This window comes from Dermacentor albipictus, chromosome 1 (genome assembly GCF_038994185.2).
Source record: "Dermacentor albipictus isolate Rhodes 1998 colony chromosome 1, USDA_Dalb.pri_finalv2, whole genome shotgun sequence".
In the NCBI taxonomy this organism is placed as follows: domain Eukaryota; kingdom Metazoa; phylum Arthropoda; class Arachnida; order Ixodida; family Ixodidae; genus Dermacentor; species Dermacentor albipictus.
Window position 1 is genome coordinate 437676173 of NC_091821.1, and position 16371 is coordinate 437692543.

Below are 16371 nucleotides of genomic sequence, written 5' to 3' on the forward strand. Positions count from 1 at the left end.
GGTCTTGTACAGGAGGGTGCAGGAGCAGCTTAGGAGGAGACAAGTACTACCGCTGGCTCATTTAAAAGCAGAAATTGCAGAATGCCTTACCTCGCATAACAAGTGCCTACCCAACTAGCGACCAGGAAGGACTTCTAGTCAGGACATCGAATTCCAGGTTCAAGTCGAAAAAAGCACAGGGACCAGCGGCCGCAATGCCACCCAAAGACGACCGATCTGACCAAGTCGGCCACTGGCCAGAATTTGACGAGAAGAAACAAAGATGTAAGCGGCCACCTTGCACAAACAAGTCGTTGGTAAGATAGAGGAAGTGCAACATTCATCTGTGCCTGAACGCAGCAAACAACTGTTTCATTTCATTCCCCACATCGCACTAAAAAGACCACCGTCCGTGAAGGTTTGTTTTCCGCCCATGGCTGCAAGAGCGCTCAGCCATCTTCATGGTGTGCCATATTTGGCACAAAGCTTTATCTTTATTATTACAGTCGTGTTTGCTCATTCAATCAATAATGAAAGCTGAAAAAAATGACTTTTCATAATTCATGCAATAGAGCGCCAAAGGAATCTCACATATTTTTAATTTGTGATCTCGCCTTTGAGAAACATGTGGGCGGCTGAAAATACAATTACCTGGCTATCCCCGCATTAGAGTGGTATATGTTATGAAGAAATTTTAATCTGAGGTTTCGGCGACGGTGTTCGAGAAGATGCCAATTTAATGTCTTTTTGCTTTCTGTCATGCTAAGCATCCTGTCATAATTGCCAAGGACAAACCGAACTGCCCTGTTCTGCACTTTTTCTCGTTTATCTACAAGTTCTGTAGTATATGGATCCCAGCAAACACACGCATACTCTAGTGTACTGCGCACATGTGTGAAATACAGTTGCTCCCTAAGTTTCTGTGGCAAGCTACTAAAGATACGTTTCAAGAAACCTAATGCTCCGACAGCATTGTTCCTAACATGAGTAACGTGTCTGTTCCACCTTAGATCAGCAGAAAAAAATACACCTAAGTATTTATATTCTGACACTTGTTCAAGAGTAGCATTATTTATAGTGTTACGATTGCTGTCATATGAGCGCTTCCCGGTAAAGGTGACGTGGACACTCTTTTGCTCATTCAGTGACATTTTCCATTTTTCACACCATGTGGCAATCAAATCCAAATCATATTGTAGTGCTTGTTGGTCAGATTCGCTGTTGATGACCTTATATACAGTCATCTGCAAACATTCTAAATATTGATTTATTTATTTACGTGTACCTTACAGGCCTTCGAGAAGGCATAGTGTAAGGGGGAAATACGGTAACATAGTAGTATTGAATCGGGAAAGAAATAAACATCAGCATAATGAAAGGAGTGCACACAGAACATGGAAAATTAATACATTAGCAAATACAATATGTAGAGCAATAACAATAAATGGTAAACAACAACATAATAGCATAATAACATTGTAAACGTTTTTACATGTTATACAGTAGTAAGTATTGTAAAAAAATTGGGAGCGCTGAAATTCTTTAACTTGTAGAAAAAAATTCAAGTAAATTACAAAAGACATGACGTGTTTAGACGATTGAAACGGCATATTGATTGCTTAGCAGATTGCGAAATGCAGTGTGTTTAGATTGGCATGCAATGGTATCTGGTAGTGCGTTCCATAAACGGACCGCACGGGGCAAAGTTGAAAAATTAAAAGCGTTGTGTGTTGCCATAAATTCGGGTGTAGCTGAACTGATTGTTCAGTCGTTGTGACGTCGAGGATGCTTCTTTCAGGTTTGATAAGGTTAGGCCAACTGTGTGAACAAATCTGTGAAATAATAATCGTACAGAAGATGATATATTGTTCGGCAAGTCGTTAATGTAAATTAAAAAGAGAAGAGGCCCAAGTAAACTGCCTTGAGGTACACCAGAGGTGACGTCAAAGAGGCCAGAGGAAAAGTTAGCAACAACAGTGAACTGTTCGCGATTAGTAAGAAAATTGCGAATCCATGATAGGGTTAGTGAGTCGAGTTTAATTGCTGAGAGCTTTGATATCGGGTGACTATGGGCTACACGATCGAATGCTTTCGAGAAATCCAAAAAGATGCAGTCAATTTGTTTATTACTGTTCATATGAAAGCGTAAGTCTGACGTGAATTCTAGTAGTTAGGTTTCGCAAGAAAATCCTTTTTGGAAACCATGCTGTAAATGATGATGTAATGCCTGAAGTGGTGCCATGAATGTGACTTCTGGGGAACCCCAGAAGTCACAGGTACGTATTCAGAGGAACATCCGTTGAGAGCCACAGACATCTGTCTTGAGCGAAGATACTCGGCAATACATGCGATAACCTTCTCAACCAATTTGTAAAGTCAAAGTTTAGCGATCAGTAGACTATGCGTAACGACGTCAAAAGCTTTTTTGAAATACAGAAATATACAATCAACAATTTGTTTCTTGTCGACTGGTGAGACTAGCTCATGAGTGAATGCAACCAATTGTGTCGTACACGAAAAACCCTGCCGAAACCCATGCTGACTAGGATGAAGAAGGTTATTGTTATCAAGATGAGACATGATGCAGGTATACACATGTGCCATAACCTTACATACATAAAATGCTAGTTAAGGATACTGGTCCGTAATTCTCAACTCTGTTCCTCTGTCCACTCTTATGAATTGGCACCACTCGCGCTAGTTTCCAATCACCAGGAACAACGCTGTTATTTAAGAAATTTTGAAATAAGCGACAGAAGTACAAAGATGCCCGAGCAATTTATAAGGAATGATGTAGGGATATCATCCGGACCACACACTTTTGTTCGTTTCAAACTCTGTAATAATCACTCGATGCTCGTCACACTAAATACAACCTCAGACATTTCGCCGGCTCCGACCGGAAAATCAACTCTATTAACCCCCCTAATGTTTGAATGAGTAGACTGAAATACTGATGAAAGGTATTAAACAAAAATGTCGACCTTACTTGACGCAAGCGATAGTAAATAGCTTGACGATTTCCGCTCAAGCTCGGGCCATCTTCTGAGCGGCAACACTAGCGCGCGACCACACATCAGCCATAACGGCGGTGACTGAGCGAATCGCGACAGCACGTCGACTTGGCGTTGACCTATTGAAACCCATGCGCCTGATGTTCACCTCTTCGTCGGGCTCAAAGAACGGCGGGCAGACTCCGATGGCGCTCGCCCGCCCTCGCGGTCCGAGCAGGCTGCCTCCTCCGGTTCCTCTGTGATTAACACGTTTGTTAGAATATGGTGCGCAAAAGCTCCGTCAACGAGTGTGCTTACCTGGCTGCATCACGGCGGACGTTATACACGTCTTTCTTCCACACGCCGCGCCATTGGGCTGCAGTTTTCACTGCCGGGCAGCAAGGCAATCACTTGCTGCGAGAGCTCCTCCTTGCGCGCCGCCGTCAGCTGTTGACCCAGCACACACGACGCCTTCGCAAGGTAGGGGTGCTCTTCAACAAATGACACGAGTATATCGCGTTGCCTCGCTGAAACATGAGGACCCAGCAGCCTAACCTTCTGCGAGGACATCGTTTTGGATCCGCGGCGCGCAAACTGGCAAGTCCAAAACGTAAACAAAGCGAGGCAACTTGTTTGCATAGCGTATGGCACACCACCTAGCGACTAAATAAGAAAACAACAGAAATAAACTTACAACTCCCAGTAGCGGTCTGCGCCGCAAGCTCACATTTATTACTGAAAATATATTTGCAAGTGTTCTGTAGAAACCAATGTTTTTTTATCAAACCAGCAACATCCTTTAATTGCTATACAGTCCCCCAAGTACAAACAAAAATGATGACGTGATCTTCCAGCAGACCGCCGCTCGTTGATTGGTTCCCCTCACGCCGCCCCGTTCCACTCTTTCTCCGAGTTACGTAATCCAGACGTAACAGCCAAAAGGAACCGGTTCCCAAAGGAACCGTTACAGAATACGGCCCCAGTATCATTCCGTTTTTGTGCATATTTGACTCTGTGTATTTTCTATTGCTTTACACGAAGGGGGGCTATGCGTTCTACAGACTATTTCGCGATAGAATACAGCCAGACCGCCGCAGACTGAGGTATTCGGTAGAACTTCGCCTCCGAAATGGGACTGGAAGTTGGTGTCGTTCTGGACAGTCATTTGTCGCAGCAGCGGCTGGTCGTTGGGTTACGGAGCAATGCTGTGGGGGACAGGTGGCGGTCCCGATATTTCTTAAACCCACTATTGCGGAGCTGCAAAATAAGGTGCCAATAGAGGATAGATGTGACCTGTTGCTTGACGTCATCTTTATCCTCTTAGATTTGGTGACCTTTGCTTGTCTATGTGCGTCAGTGTGGTTTATTGGTTATTTTTGTCCATAACTTTGAATATGATTGAGCTACTAGCCTACTGTCGAAGTTTGCTTGTAGATGTTCTTGTGTCGTTAACCGTTGCATCGGCGCGAGAAACCAGTACCAATGGTCGACTGTTTTATTTTAATTAAAATTCTGTAAGAATGGGCGTCAATATCGGTTACTGAACAGCTCTGGAAGCTTGAATGTATTTGTACTTTTCGTCTGCTAATCTGTATATGCTAAATTTCTGTAAAAACGGACTGATGTTCAAGCTTAGGTTTCAACCGTAAAGTTATCTTCATGCATGCTGATCCTTTGACTTTGAAAACCGAACTATATTAGAGATGTATTTTGTGCTAGCGTCGCCAAACATAAGCCCTACTCGTGCAAATCCCATTAGCTTGAATGAACGACGTTCAACGCCTCATGGCACTTCTCACAATTTAGTTCTGGTGTTCGTACAATGACGTGGTGAATTGTTCTTCATTAGCCTTTCAGACCATTATAACTGGAAATTTTCTGCTTTCTTGTGTACTAATAATTTGGGTGTAGGCTGCAAAAAAAAATGACAAACTTCCATATCCTTCTTGTCCAGATATTATGTAAGAACGTGTGGAGGACCGGACGACATTTAAATATTTAAATAGTTGCTTTCTAGAACGGAGCCGGTAGCTAAATAACACGCAATATCGCACTATCAAGCGACAAAAAAAATGTTTTCACCGTCGTCGGTGGATTCTGCTCTCGTGTCTACAGGACATTGCCAGTAAAAGCACGTCATCCTCCACTTTTCATCACTAGGGATGTCAGTGCTCACTGATAGGAGATTTATTCATTAGATTTATTCAGTGAGTGAGGCACTAATAAGCCATTTCGCCGCAATGAATAACCACGACGTACTAGTAGACCCAACGTCCCGGTCGCGCGATGGGAAAATCATTAACGAGCCGTTGGAAACTGCGGAGAGTGTGAATCGATGGAGCGTCATCGCTTACGCCGTGTCCAACATACTCTGCAGCAACGTCTCTCCACGGCTTAGCTAGTTCATTGCGCTAAGTCCCTAATTAGTGGTCTTAAAATTTTCCCATGCAGTCTCCCTCCTAAACAGGTGCTTGATACGTCCGCAAACATGGGCGCACGCGAGTGCAGATATCCAAACGGATTACGCTGCGGATTTTGCTCGCTGGCTGGTTGGGGTGGGTGTTTCGTACCCGCATAACAGATGGAAGGCGGAACAGAGGGACATTATTCAGCGCGAAGCGCATGGCTTCTGACTCGGATCCACTGGTGGCTTGTGCAGTATGTGCTCCATATGTTTTGTTTCATAGTGTGTACAGACGTATTTGTCTTTCTTTTCTTGTCTTTCTTTCTTTTTCTCCTTCCTTCTTTCTTCCTTTCTTTCTTGCTTTTCTTTAATTTTTATATTTATTAACGTAATTTGACGACAGCAAAGCAAAATACAGCTATAAGGGTAAAAAGCGATAGTGAGAACTGACTCCGATGGCAGAAAGAAGCAAGGCCAGCCTGACAATGGATGGTAATTGTAAATTCCAAAAGAGCAAAAAAACACACACGTAAAGAGGACACGCACGAAAAACGCGTACAAGCACTACTACCAACTGTTTATTCCAATCGAAAGACCCTCTGATTTTATAAAGTAAGCCACGCACAAGTGTCACACCCCTTTTTCCCATGTGAAGGTGATAAACATAAGCAAAAAATAAAAAAATAAAAAAAGGTTAACAATACTGGTGCCTGCTTTAGGTAGCAGATTTCAAGAAGTCCCGTTCGGCGCTGTGCAAAAGCACAGATGGTTCGTTTACACAGATAAGTGAATTTTTGTGCATATGGAATGCTTCTAAAGCCACTCGATCCATGTGGTTTGCAGACTTGCCTAAGAAAGTGGTCTCAGAAAAAAGTGCCCCGCAACCACATGCGATGATGTGGGCAACCAAATGCGCTGTTTTTGGAATTTACAATGTTGGACCAACTAGCACAGCAGACGGTCCTTCTGAAGGGATGGTAAGGATGAGAATATTTTAACACGGCAGTCACCTTGCGAGGGAGTGGGAAGGTGACCATAGGCATAGTGACGAAATTAATAAAAAGTGGCCGACCGGCATGTAGAACTATCGGAAATGGTAAGCCCTAACTTAGTTTTGAGCACTCTGAGAATTTTACTGTTCTTAATGGGAGGACAGTGCATTGCGACAAAACAATTTCTCCTGGGTGCAATAGCTACTTCTCTTTCCTTGTCTTCCTTGGCTTCATTCTTGTTGGCTTTATGTGGTCTTTTTTTTTTACTCTTAGTTTTCGAACAAAGGTATACAAGCCTTCCTGGAGAAGTTAAAAGCCTTGGTGCGTGTGTCCCTAACAATGTTTGTTGACAAGATCGCGCCCACGACATTTTTGTACGAATTATGTAACATTACAAGAGTATATTCGTTTACGACACGACATTGTGCACCTGCTATGGGATTTAGTTGTCGTCTGAGAGAAAGGAGGCAACGAAAACGACCGCGACTTGAGACAGCAGGTAGGCGAAGTCAGGAGAGCATAACAGGCTGAATATGTTGCGTACGATGCCAGGATCAGCAGGGTGTTCAAGTTGGAGAACGCCCAGCTGCCAGTAAATCTTGGTGGAAACACTTTGGCGGGTTAGTCGATTTGAATCCATGAAACAGATACACAGAGGCAGCGCTATCTTATCTAGCTATATATCGCCGTATCTGTGTATGTTTCTTTTTTCTACGTCCTCGTTCAATCGCACGCACACTGTAGCGGTAAATCGTTGCTCAATATTGATTTACATGAAATCGGGAAAATAGGAACGCTTAGACGAAGTCCAAAACGACGAAGCCTTGTTCCGGAAGGGATTCTTTTTTTCATGAAAAAAAATCATTTACAAGAAAAAAAGAAGAGCAATTGCTCTATGGTCTCATCTTTCCCTACAAAAAGAAAAAGAAAGCATGTAAAAGTCCAGACAAGCCCTGCGTAAGTAAACATTTTCAGGCGGTGTGTGGCAATGTAACCTATAGTTAAGATGCCTTCATGTATGCAGAGCTTACCGTCATAGGGTTGCAACAGTTGCTGAAAAAGCGGGGGAATCTGTTAGAGACGTGGCACAACATCCACGTGTCATCATTTGTCTCTGAAGTCTGGCCGCTGGGATGAAAGCTGACGAAGACGTAACTTGAAAAACGGGAATCGCGAATGAATTGTTGCCGCTTTGCTGAGAAATAAGTCCTTACGTGCCAGACATTCAAAGCCATGGACAACAACAGCGCCTTAGTCCACGCGAAAATGTTTTAATATAATCCCTCATCTGATCAAACCGACCAAACGTTTGTCTCGCGAATGCGGTCGCTGTTTCGGCGGTGGAAATTTTCAAGAAGCCTCGTTATTTGTCTCCTGCATGAATGTGTCCTTATCTCAAATCCTAGAAATTGCAGCGCAGACTGAGTGTCTACACATAGTTTCGCTGTTGAGAAGGAAGACCCGGAGGCTGTTTGTCGAACTCAGCGGCCACATTTCGAAAGTAACAAATTGCAAAGAATCTCGTGTGCCGATATTTGGATGTAGCGAAGAATTCCGGTCGACCGTAATTAACAAGGAAACTTCCACACTGGCGTTCCTCGTGTTACACTTTCTACCTATTTTCCTTTTTTCTCAAATTTTCTTCTATCTTTCTATCTTATGCACTAACCCTTGTGGGGTAGAAAACCGGAACTTCCGTTCTAGTAAGCCTCTCTGTCTTTGTAGTTTTTTTATGCCTCTTTGGAATGGAAGCCTCCGTCCTTCTTTCATTCCTAAAACATCTTCAGTTTCATCTGCATCTTCCATTCAAAACGTCTCAGTAAACGCTTAGAAGCGCGTCCTCCTTAACGGCGTGATAGCGACGTCAAAGCGCAAGGCCGAAATCGTTCTCAGTATTCGTTCGCACCAATCACAAGTCCGGGCCGTTAGAAAAAAAAAAGAATTCCGATACCAACGAGTAAGCATGTAAAAGGCAGGGAACTAAACTGCCGTTTCTCGCAGTCCAGATTTCGGTTTTATCGATTCTATTTCAGCTGTTTTGCCTTCCATCTTTCTCTGTTCGAGAAATAAGCCCGTAGTTCCACAGCCTATGCAGTCGCTTTGCCCAGCAGTGATTTTCGCGGGAGCCTGCATGCATGCGTTCGTGCCAAACTGCGCGAGATAGGAGATACGGCCCGTGTCAAATTTGTCGGGTGGGAGTCGTAAGCTAACCAGATGAAGGCTTGCGCAAGAAAAAAAAAAAGAAAATAGCAAACCGACTAGCGCACGCTTTCCAAAAGAAAGGGCTCACATCGCTTCATCTATAGCCTTTTCCTTTCTTTTTTTTCGTTCTATATTATTTGTTCTAGAACTTCTAGATATTTCTCTCACTCGGCTCTTCGACCCCCCGGTCTGCCTCACACAGCTCCTTCGGCATCGTTGCTGCGACGGAGGCAAGCGGCAGCGCCCTCTGCGTGGGGCGCGATAAATCTCTTTCGACGCGAGATGTTTATTCGCCCCACGACGGGAAATGGTGCTGCGCAGAATGCGAGGCCATTATGCGCCTGGAGGCGGTGGTGGCGGCCCTCGTCTTATCTGCGAACGGCTTGCAGGGGGGCCGAGCTCTCGGAACGCCATCTTCAAGCTCGGAAATGGTCTCGGCTTGGTATTTGCGCTGCCCTCTGGATTGCTTCCCAGCTGCACGCGCACTGGACGACTGCTGCTTTCTGTCTTCTGGGAAATGCGAACTTATCTCCTCGAGTCTGTTTGCATTTATATGAAGACAGCATGCGTTTTTTTTTTTGTCCTTCAGGAATCGAAATCGCCGCAGTTGTCATGCCTTTAGAGCGACGTAGTTGTCGTAGAACTGCGTAAACTAAAAGCTCGGTAACACCTCGCCTGGAGTCGTACTGGACGATTATCCGCCCTCTGACCGCTGCAGCCTAAATTTTTTTATTACAAATTTGTTTCAGTTGCATCTGCAGATTGCTGTGCGGAGCGATAAAAACCGCGCAGTTCTTGTGGAAGCTAAAGCTAGTTAAAAAAGAAGAAAAAAGAACTGTCGCAGTTTTCGTCCATAAGGCGAAGTCGCGACGTGATGTAGTAGTCGCTATGTCCTGCGCAGTTTAAGTCATGCACAATTTCGTGCGGTATCGTTTGTAGTCCGCATTTTCGGTCGCGTGTGAATGATTTCCTTTCGATGTCAAGAAAACTATTCGGTGGCGACTTTAGTATTGTCTCCACAGTGAACGTTGCCCAATGCTTCCTCGTATAGGTATACACGCCAAATTAACAACGGCAGAAGAAACAGTGCTTGTGCGCTTGTGACGTGTTCGCGTGTGTATCGTGTTTTTGCTTTTCTGTTTTCTTTGTTTTTCTGCCGTTGCTTGAGCGACGAATTCTTGACTTCTGAGACAGCCGGCTTTAACGTGACTGTGGCTTCTCTCTTTTTCTACATCTAAAATTACAGACAACAAATTTTCGTCCAATTTTAGTCCACAGACGTTATTCTGTTCGGCGGTCCTTGTTGCAACGCTTTGCCGACAGTACAAATGATGTCATCTAATTTCCAAACGCTGTGGGGCTTTCGTGAGACCCACTCGAAGGCGAGTGCCCGTGCTTCTTCCCAAACATCCTTCTTTTATTTATTTTTACGCTCAAGCGCTGGCTTGACGTTCTAAAGTTCGAAAGTGTCTCTTCCTGCGTCAAGGGCTTAAATGGCCATGGTAGGATGATACGCTGATGAAGCTGCTAGTTTAAATTTTTTAACGAGCATCTATGGTACATTAGCACATGCCTAGAAGAGAGACGAGCTGAACCTGCGGGCATGAAATTAGAAGTATCGTTTCAAATTGCACGAAGCTGCAGGAAAATGCGTCAAATAAGAGGCTGGGTAAATTATATACATGAGTTAAATAGTGTTCGTTCCTTTTTATTTTGTAATATGCTCACGCTCACCCTATTTACTTATTGGTGTCTGATGTTCTTTCTTCTGGTCCCTCTTATCGCGTTCGGCTTCGCTAATAACCATTGAAGAGCCTGCGTACTTATTCTTCTTACGATTTGCGCGATCCAACTTTTTTGGTGGTTTCGTTTAATGACTCCGATTTCGTTTCGTTCGAGGCGTTGCCAAAGACGTCTAGGCTAAACGCTGGCGCAAGCAGCTTTGACCCAGGAAGCAGTCCATGACTTTGTGCGGAGAAAGTTAATCACCAGTGAAACATCGTCACCATATCTGCACGAACAAATATCCGCCGGACTTACAATCTGTTCTTCTCGTAACAACAACAACAAATAGGCCTCACACGTTCGTGCACAAACAACCTTTCAACATCTAAACCCGATGCGACACGCGTACAACCGATTTATACTGACTGCAACTCATTTACTTTCAATTAAAGGGGTCGAATTAATCGTTGCGAAGCAGCGAGGCGAGTAAAACCGGGTTACGCAACGACAGGTTCACGCGAGGCTCATTGGCAGAGCAGCTTGCGTGCCTGAAAGCACACGCAACGATTCGGCAACGATGTCAGGAAGCTGAACTGCTGCACAACGCCCACCGTGCTGTCTAAAACTGGAGCTTAGGTATAACTCTGTTTCGTTCAATTCATTTGGCATTTTGTAGCTCGCGTTCGTGCGCGTCTAGTTATCTGCAGCGACAGTAGGGGGGGGGGGGGGGGGGAGTGTGCGAGGGGAGTGTTAGCGTGATCGCCCGCGCGATTTATTTATCTCTCTGTAGCGCTTGTTCGTCCCTCGCATTGCACTGGCTCTGCATGCACAATGCCGCGCTGGTTCTATAATTTAATAGGGTGGCAAATCGATGGACAAGAATCGGATCGCAAAAAAAAATAATAATAATAAACGCGCAAGAGAGCTCAGAGCAAAACTGGAGAGAGGACAGCCGGGGATTTGCCGAGAAACGAGAGGCCCACGCGCGAGCTGTCGAAAACACGCGGTACTGACGACACGGGCACCTGCATGAAATCGTTTCTTCACTTTCTCGGCGGCGTTGGGAAGGCGGGGACGCGTGGGGAAGAGGGGGTGGCGAAGTTTAAATCTGTCGAAACGAAGAGTCTTCGCCTCGCAGTGCACTCTTTGAATTTACGGATGCACGCACGAAAAGTAACCATCGATTTCTACAAACCCCAAAGCGAGCGAAGTGCAACGTCTTATGGCGTCTCATCCGCTTCTGTCGCACCTGAAAACCTGACACTCGGGCTGGCAGGCCCATTGTGCGTCCCCAAATATTTGCACAAATCAACCACTAGCAGTTCCATCTACGACTGGCGGTTGGAATGTAATCTCGTGAGATGAACGACGTAGACATTCTTCGCCTCTTCCTTGATATGATGATATGATACACAACAAACTAAAACCACATTTATCGAACGGAAGAAACAGCATCGAGTGCTACTCGATGTCTGCCTATATCCTTTTTAAGCCTTTATTGGAGCATTCCCCAAAAGAATACAGCATCTCTACAGTCTGTAGAACAGGAATACAGGCACAGTCAGTAGTTCTTTTACGCAGCGTGAAACAACCTCTCCTATTTAACTTCACTCTAACGGGAAGTATTTCCGAATATAAGTTAAAGAAAATGTCCGCACCCCTGCTGATAGGCGCCTTCTTCGTATGCCTGATGAAGCTACTGTCGCAGTAAATGAGTCTCGCAACTGAGGAATCGCTGAAGTATGTTGCTTTGTGTTATGTTTTCTTTTTAATATAGTTTCTTTAGGCTTCTTTGAAAAGCTAATTCCAGATTTTCTATGGAAGTTTCTGTGTAAGGTTAAAGCCTCTAATGCGCCGGTTTCTTTTCTACACTCCCGGCACTATTTCTCCTTTTCGTCGACGCGTTGCTTAAGCCAGCGTTCAAGCACACGTAGAAAGCGGGCAGCTGTCGTGACTTCTCAGCCAGTTGATGTGCGTTAGGAAAAGGACGAGGATTAAAAAATACAAAATAAGGTAGACGCACCGCTAAGGAACCACCCTGCAGAACGACAAGACACGTGTTGAAGTGTGTACGAAAACTGAAAATGTCTCTCTCTTCCACAGCCGGGCTGTTGGACCTACTTTCGCGTCGGCGCAGCGACCAGGTAAATTAAAATCATCGTGAAAGCCGCGAGTTCATTACAAAATCTTCGCTTAGTTCTGCGTGCCGGGAGCTCCGCGCGCCCTCTCCAAACGCACGGCCAATTTCGGACATGCACTTACGACAGTGGCGAGAGGGTCTCTCTCTCTCTTCCACTCTTTGCTCGTTGTCCTACACGGCAGTAGTAGAAACGAATAAAAATCCACAGAAGCGGTAATTGAGACGTAAAGAAGCGACCTTTTGCCTATGCCTCGCCCCCGCCAGCCAGTCACACCTTCTCTCAAACGAACCATCCAGCCCTGTTCGTCGTCAGATGAAAGCAAGAGCGGCGAATGAAATGTTTAATTGGAACTTGAAGGCGAGAGCGCAAGAATGGGGGCCGTGACGCCTGCGCATGCGACGGCTGTAGTGCATTTGGCGGGAAACGCGTGTCGAAAGAGAAATTGCCTGGAGAGCGCGCCTTTGGGCATCTTTTTCTTTTTTTTTTTCATTCTCCACTTTCTTTAAAAAAGAAGGAATTGTTCGAGGCGGCTGGCAAGTGGAGTACCGAGTCCCCAAATTAGAAGTCGGTGGCGGGAACGGTGTCTCTGCATTTGTTAGTTGTTCCTTTTCTCTGTTTTTAATGCGTCTCGATATAAATTATTCGCAGCGAAGTGTAGGCTCGGGCTAGCGCAAGATGTGAATCCTCCTTATGGACACTTGTTTTGTCGAGCATGTTCCTCCCCGATGTTCCGTTCCGACTGTGCAAGCGGTGAAGCGAAGCTTTTTGAGAAGCTTTTGGAAAACAGTATAGCAGTTTGGCTACCCCTCTAGCCAGTTGCTTTATCACTTTTCTTTTTTTTTCTTTTTTTCGTGAACGAGCATTGGCCGCCGGGACCTTAAAGACTCTAAAGAAAGTTGCGTTAGTTTTACAGTAATGTGGTAGTCTGGACAAGTTGCTATTCCATATTTAAGAACTGTACAAGCGCAAGTAAAACACGGACGAAAAAATTAAAATGCACACATACACAAACACACGCGCGTAGGCGCTTACAACTTATTACGGTGTGATGTAATGTAAAGTTTGACGACAACCCGTCTGGCCGGGAAAATACATAGTGAAGAAACGCCAAAAGATACACCGACCAAAAGAACTGAAAATCACAGTTGATTACAGTTTATTAGTTTTACAGCGTAAGCTGTTATGGGCTCAATTCACTAGCCGTTTTTGATGGCGATGTGGCCTGCCGCTGTCGCTGCCGCTGGTTTCCGTCGCAGCTATCGCCAGGAATGACCAAAAAAGATACCCAGTTCCCCGCCGGGATCGGACCCAGACCCTCTGCTCTGGAGTCAGCTACCTCACTACCACACACCGCGCCAGCCCTTCCCAACTGCTGCGAAAACATGCCTTAAACGGGCGTCCTAGTTCGCGAGGAGTCACGTGATGCGAGATGCGCGCCGCGCAGCGTCGATACGGTCACACTTTGCAATGTAGTTGCATATTCTTGCACCAGGTGGCAGGAAGGAATTCGAAGAGATTCACTCGGTGAGACCCGCACGTACCGTACGCTTCAGCTGACGTAGTTTGCGTGCTGTTTTTCTGCCACGGCTTTCGGAGTGGTCCAACCGGAGCGTCCAAAGTCTTCGAAGGACTCGCGTTGAGGGCGAGGGTTCACACACTCACTCCCGCACCTTTGTTCACTGAACGCCCAGAAATGAAGGGAGTTTCGTAGACAGGGGTCGTCAGGCTTGACTCAAGCTGACGCGTCTTGGTTCCTGGGATGACCCAGCAGTCAGCTGGAGCGTCTGTCGAACCACCGGGGCGATTACCGCAGTCTGTGATGAAACGTCGTAAAACACTTTTTTCCAGGAGTTTCTTGCTCTCATCGTCCGTGACGGCGGCAGTAAGAGAGAGAGAGAGAGAAAACAGGGATAGGAAAGGCAGGGAGGTCAACCAGAACAGCATCCGGTTTGCTACCCTACGCTGGGGGTGGGGGGAAAGGGGAATAGAAAGAGGAAGAAAGGGAGAGAGTAAGCACTGAGTACGTGTAGGAGAGACACTATAAACAGTCTCTTAAACCGGTGCACTTCAAGTACTGCACTAGTGCACGAATCGCTTTTCGAGCCAGTGACGGGTGTGGCCACGGTCCGAGTATCTTTGACTCGGTGAACGGTCTCGAGTCCAGTCGGTGTAAAGTTGCCCGCAGAGAGAGACGTTGGACATCGTAGCGAGGGCAGGTACACAATAGGTGCTCGATGGTTTCCTCGCACCCACAGGAGACGCACATCGGGCTCTCGGCCATTCCCATGCGGTAGGTGAATGCGTTCGTGAACGCCACTACCAGCCACAAGCGGCACAGCAAGGTTGTTCCGCCGCGGGAAAGGCTAGATAGTAGCTGTAGCCGTAGCGTGGGGTCTAGTTTGCGTAATCTGCAATTGAAGGCACTTGAAATCCAGAGATCTTGTGACTTCTTGCGTGCAAGTAGGCGAAGTTCCCTGGCAGCGTCCAACCTCGCCAAAGGTGTTGGACGCGTCTTGGTATCTTCGTGGGCACACCGGGCAGCCTTTTCAGCTAGGTTGTTGCCGACGATGCCACAGTGAGCAGGAATCCATTGAAATATAATGTGGTGTCCTCTTTCCAGAGCTTGGTGGTGCAGTTCCCTGATGTCAGATGTCATCTGCTCGTAAGTTCTGTGATGTAACGTAGTTTTTATGCTGTGAAGAGCTGCCTTACAATCACAAAATGCGACCCACTTCTATGTTGGCTGTTCGGTGATGTACGTCATAGTGGCATGGAGAGCTGCAAGTTCTGCCGACGTAGATGTAGTCATGTGTGACAATTTGAATCTAACTGTAACCTGCCTAGCTGGAACGACGAACGCGGCAGTTGAGCTGGTAGGTGAGGTCGAACCATCGGTATGTATATGTATGTGGTCATGATACGTTGATACGTCTGGTGCAGTAATAGGAGCGTAAGTTGCTTGAGAGCCGGCGCTGGATGATTGGACTTTTTTGTAATTCCAGGAACAGCAAAATAGCAAAGAAAACCAATGAATAACACCCGATCTGTCAAACGCGTCTCGCCTTGCTGGCGCCGCAGATCTGTTCGAGGGGGACGCAGTGTTAGCTTCACGAAGCGATTCGTCACAGCAGTGCAGGAGGTTAGAAGGTCACTGCCCCCGTTGGCCGATCGTAACAGCGTGTAGCAGAAAATGAGGGCCAACTGCATCGCCGCTTTTGTAGCAGTCTACGACGGTCTTCTATGGAGCCGCTCCTCCAGCTTACGCTGTCAGTGTGCTGCGTGTGCCACGCAGGCCTGTGGCATTTTTTTCCTTCATTTCTATGCTCTGGAGAAGACATTTGATTCAATAACGGGACCGTTTTGCACAAAGCTACAGAAACGCTTCTCGGTTTTGTTCGGTATTATTATTATTATTATTATTATTATTATTATTATTATTATTATTATTATTATTATTATTATTATTATTATTATTATTATTATTATTATTATTATTATTATTATTATTATAGCCAGCACTCACATCTTGGGCTGTTGTTGCTGGGCACGGTAAATAATTGATTGATTGATTCACATAGCATTGGAAATGTAAAAATATATCATGGACGTGCCCACGTCGATTAACTGTTTATTTGCATGAACCAGTACATAAACCATCAAGCTCAACACACGTGGAGCATTTATTTTGTTCAATAATGTAAAGAAGCAAAAAGCGTAAATAATTTAACCGATATAGTGCACTGACAACCAAACCATGAAGAGCGCGTCTGTGCTGAAGCAGTCTTTTTTTTTCATATCTGCATGAAATGTGTACTTAGTGTCACTTTTAGATCGGCTACACTGTGCACGAAAACCGCGAAACTGGAAAGTATCGCTGAGACGACGGTAAACTCATCTCTCTCTGCAGAAGCGCTGTCTTGTGCTGCACTGTCGCG

At 45.6% G+C, this 16371-nt stretch overlaps 1 protein-coding gene and 1 long non-coding RNA gene across 6 annotated transcripts in view; one reads left to right on the top strand and one right to left on the bottom strand.

The window, feature by feature from the left end:
• CASK (peripheral plasma membrane protein CASK) overlaps window positions 1-16371 on the top strand; it is an 815631-nt gene that overhangs the window by 615888 nt on the left and 183372 nt on the right. The gene's annotated exons all lie outside the window — the stretch shown is intronic.
• Window positions 1233-3786, bottom strand: LOC135907859 (uncharacterized). Its single transcript, XR_010566140.2, has 2 exons — window positions 3291-3786; window positions 1233-3229 (listed from the first exon to the last, which is right to left on the bottom strand). It is a non-coding gene; the product is annotated as an uncharacterized lncRNA (long non-coding RNA).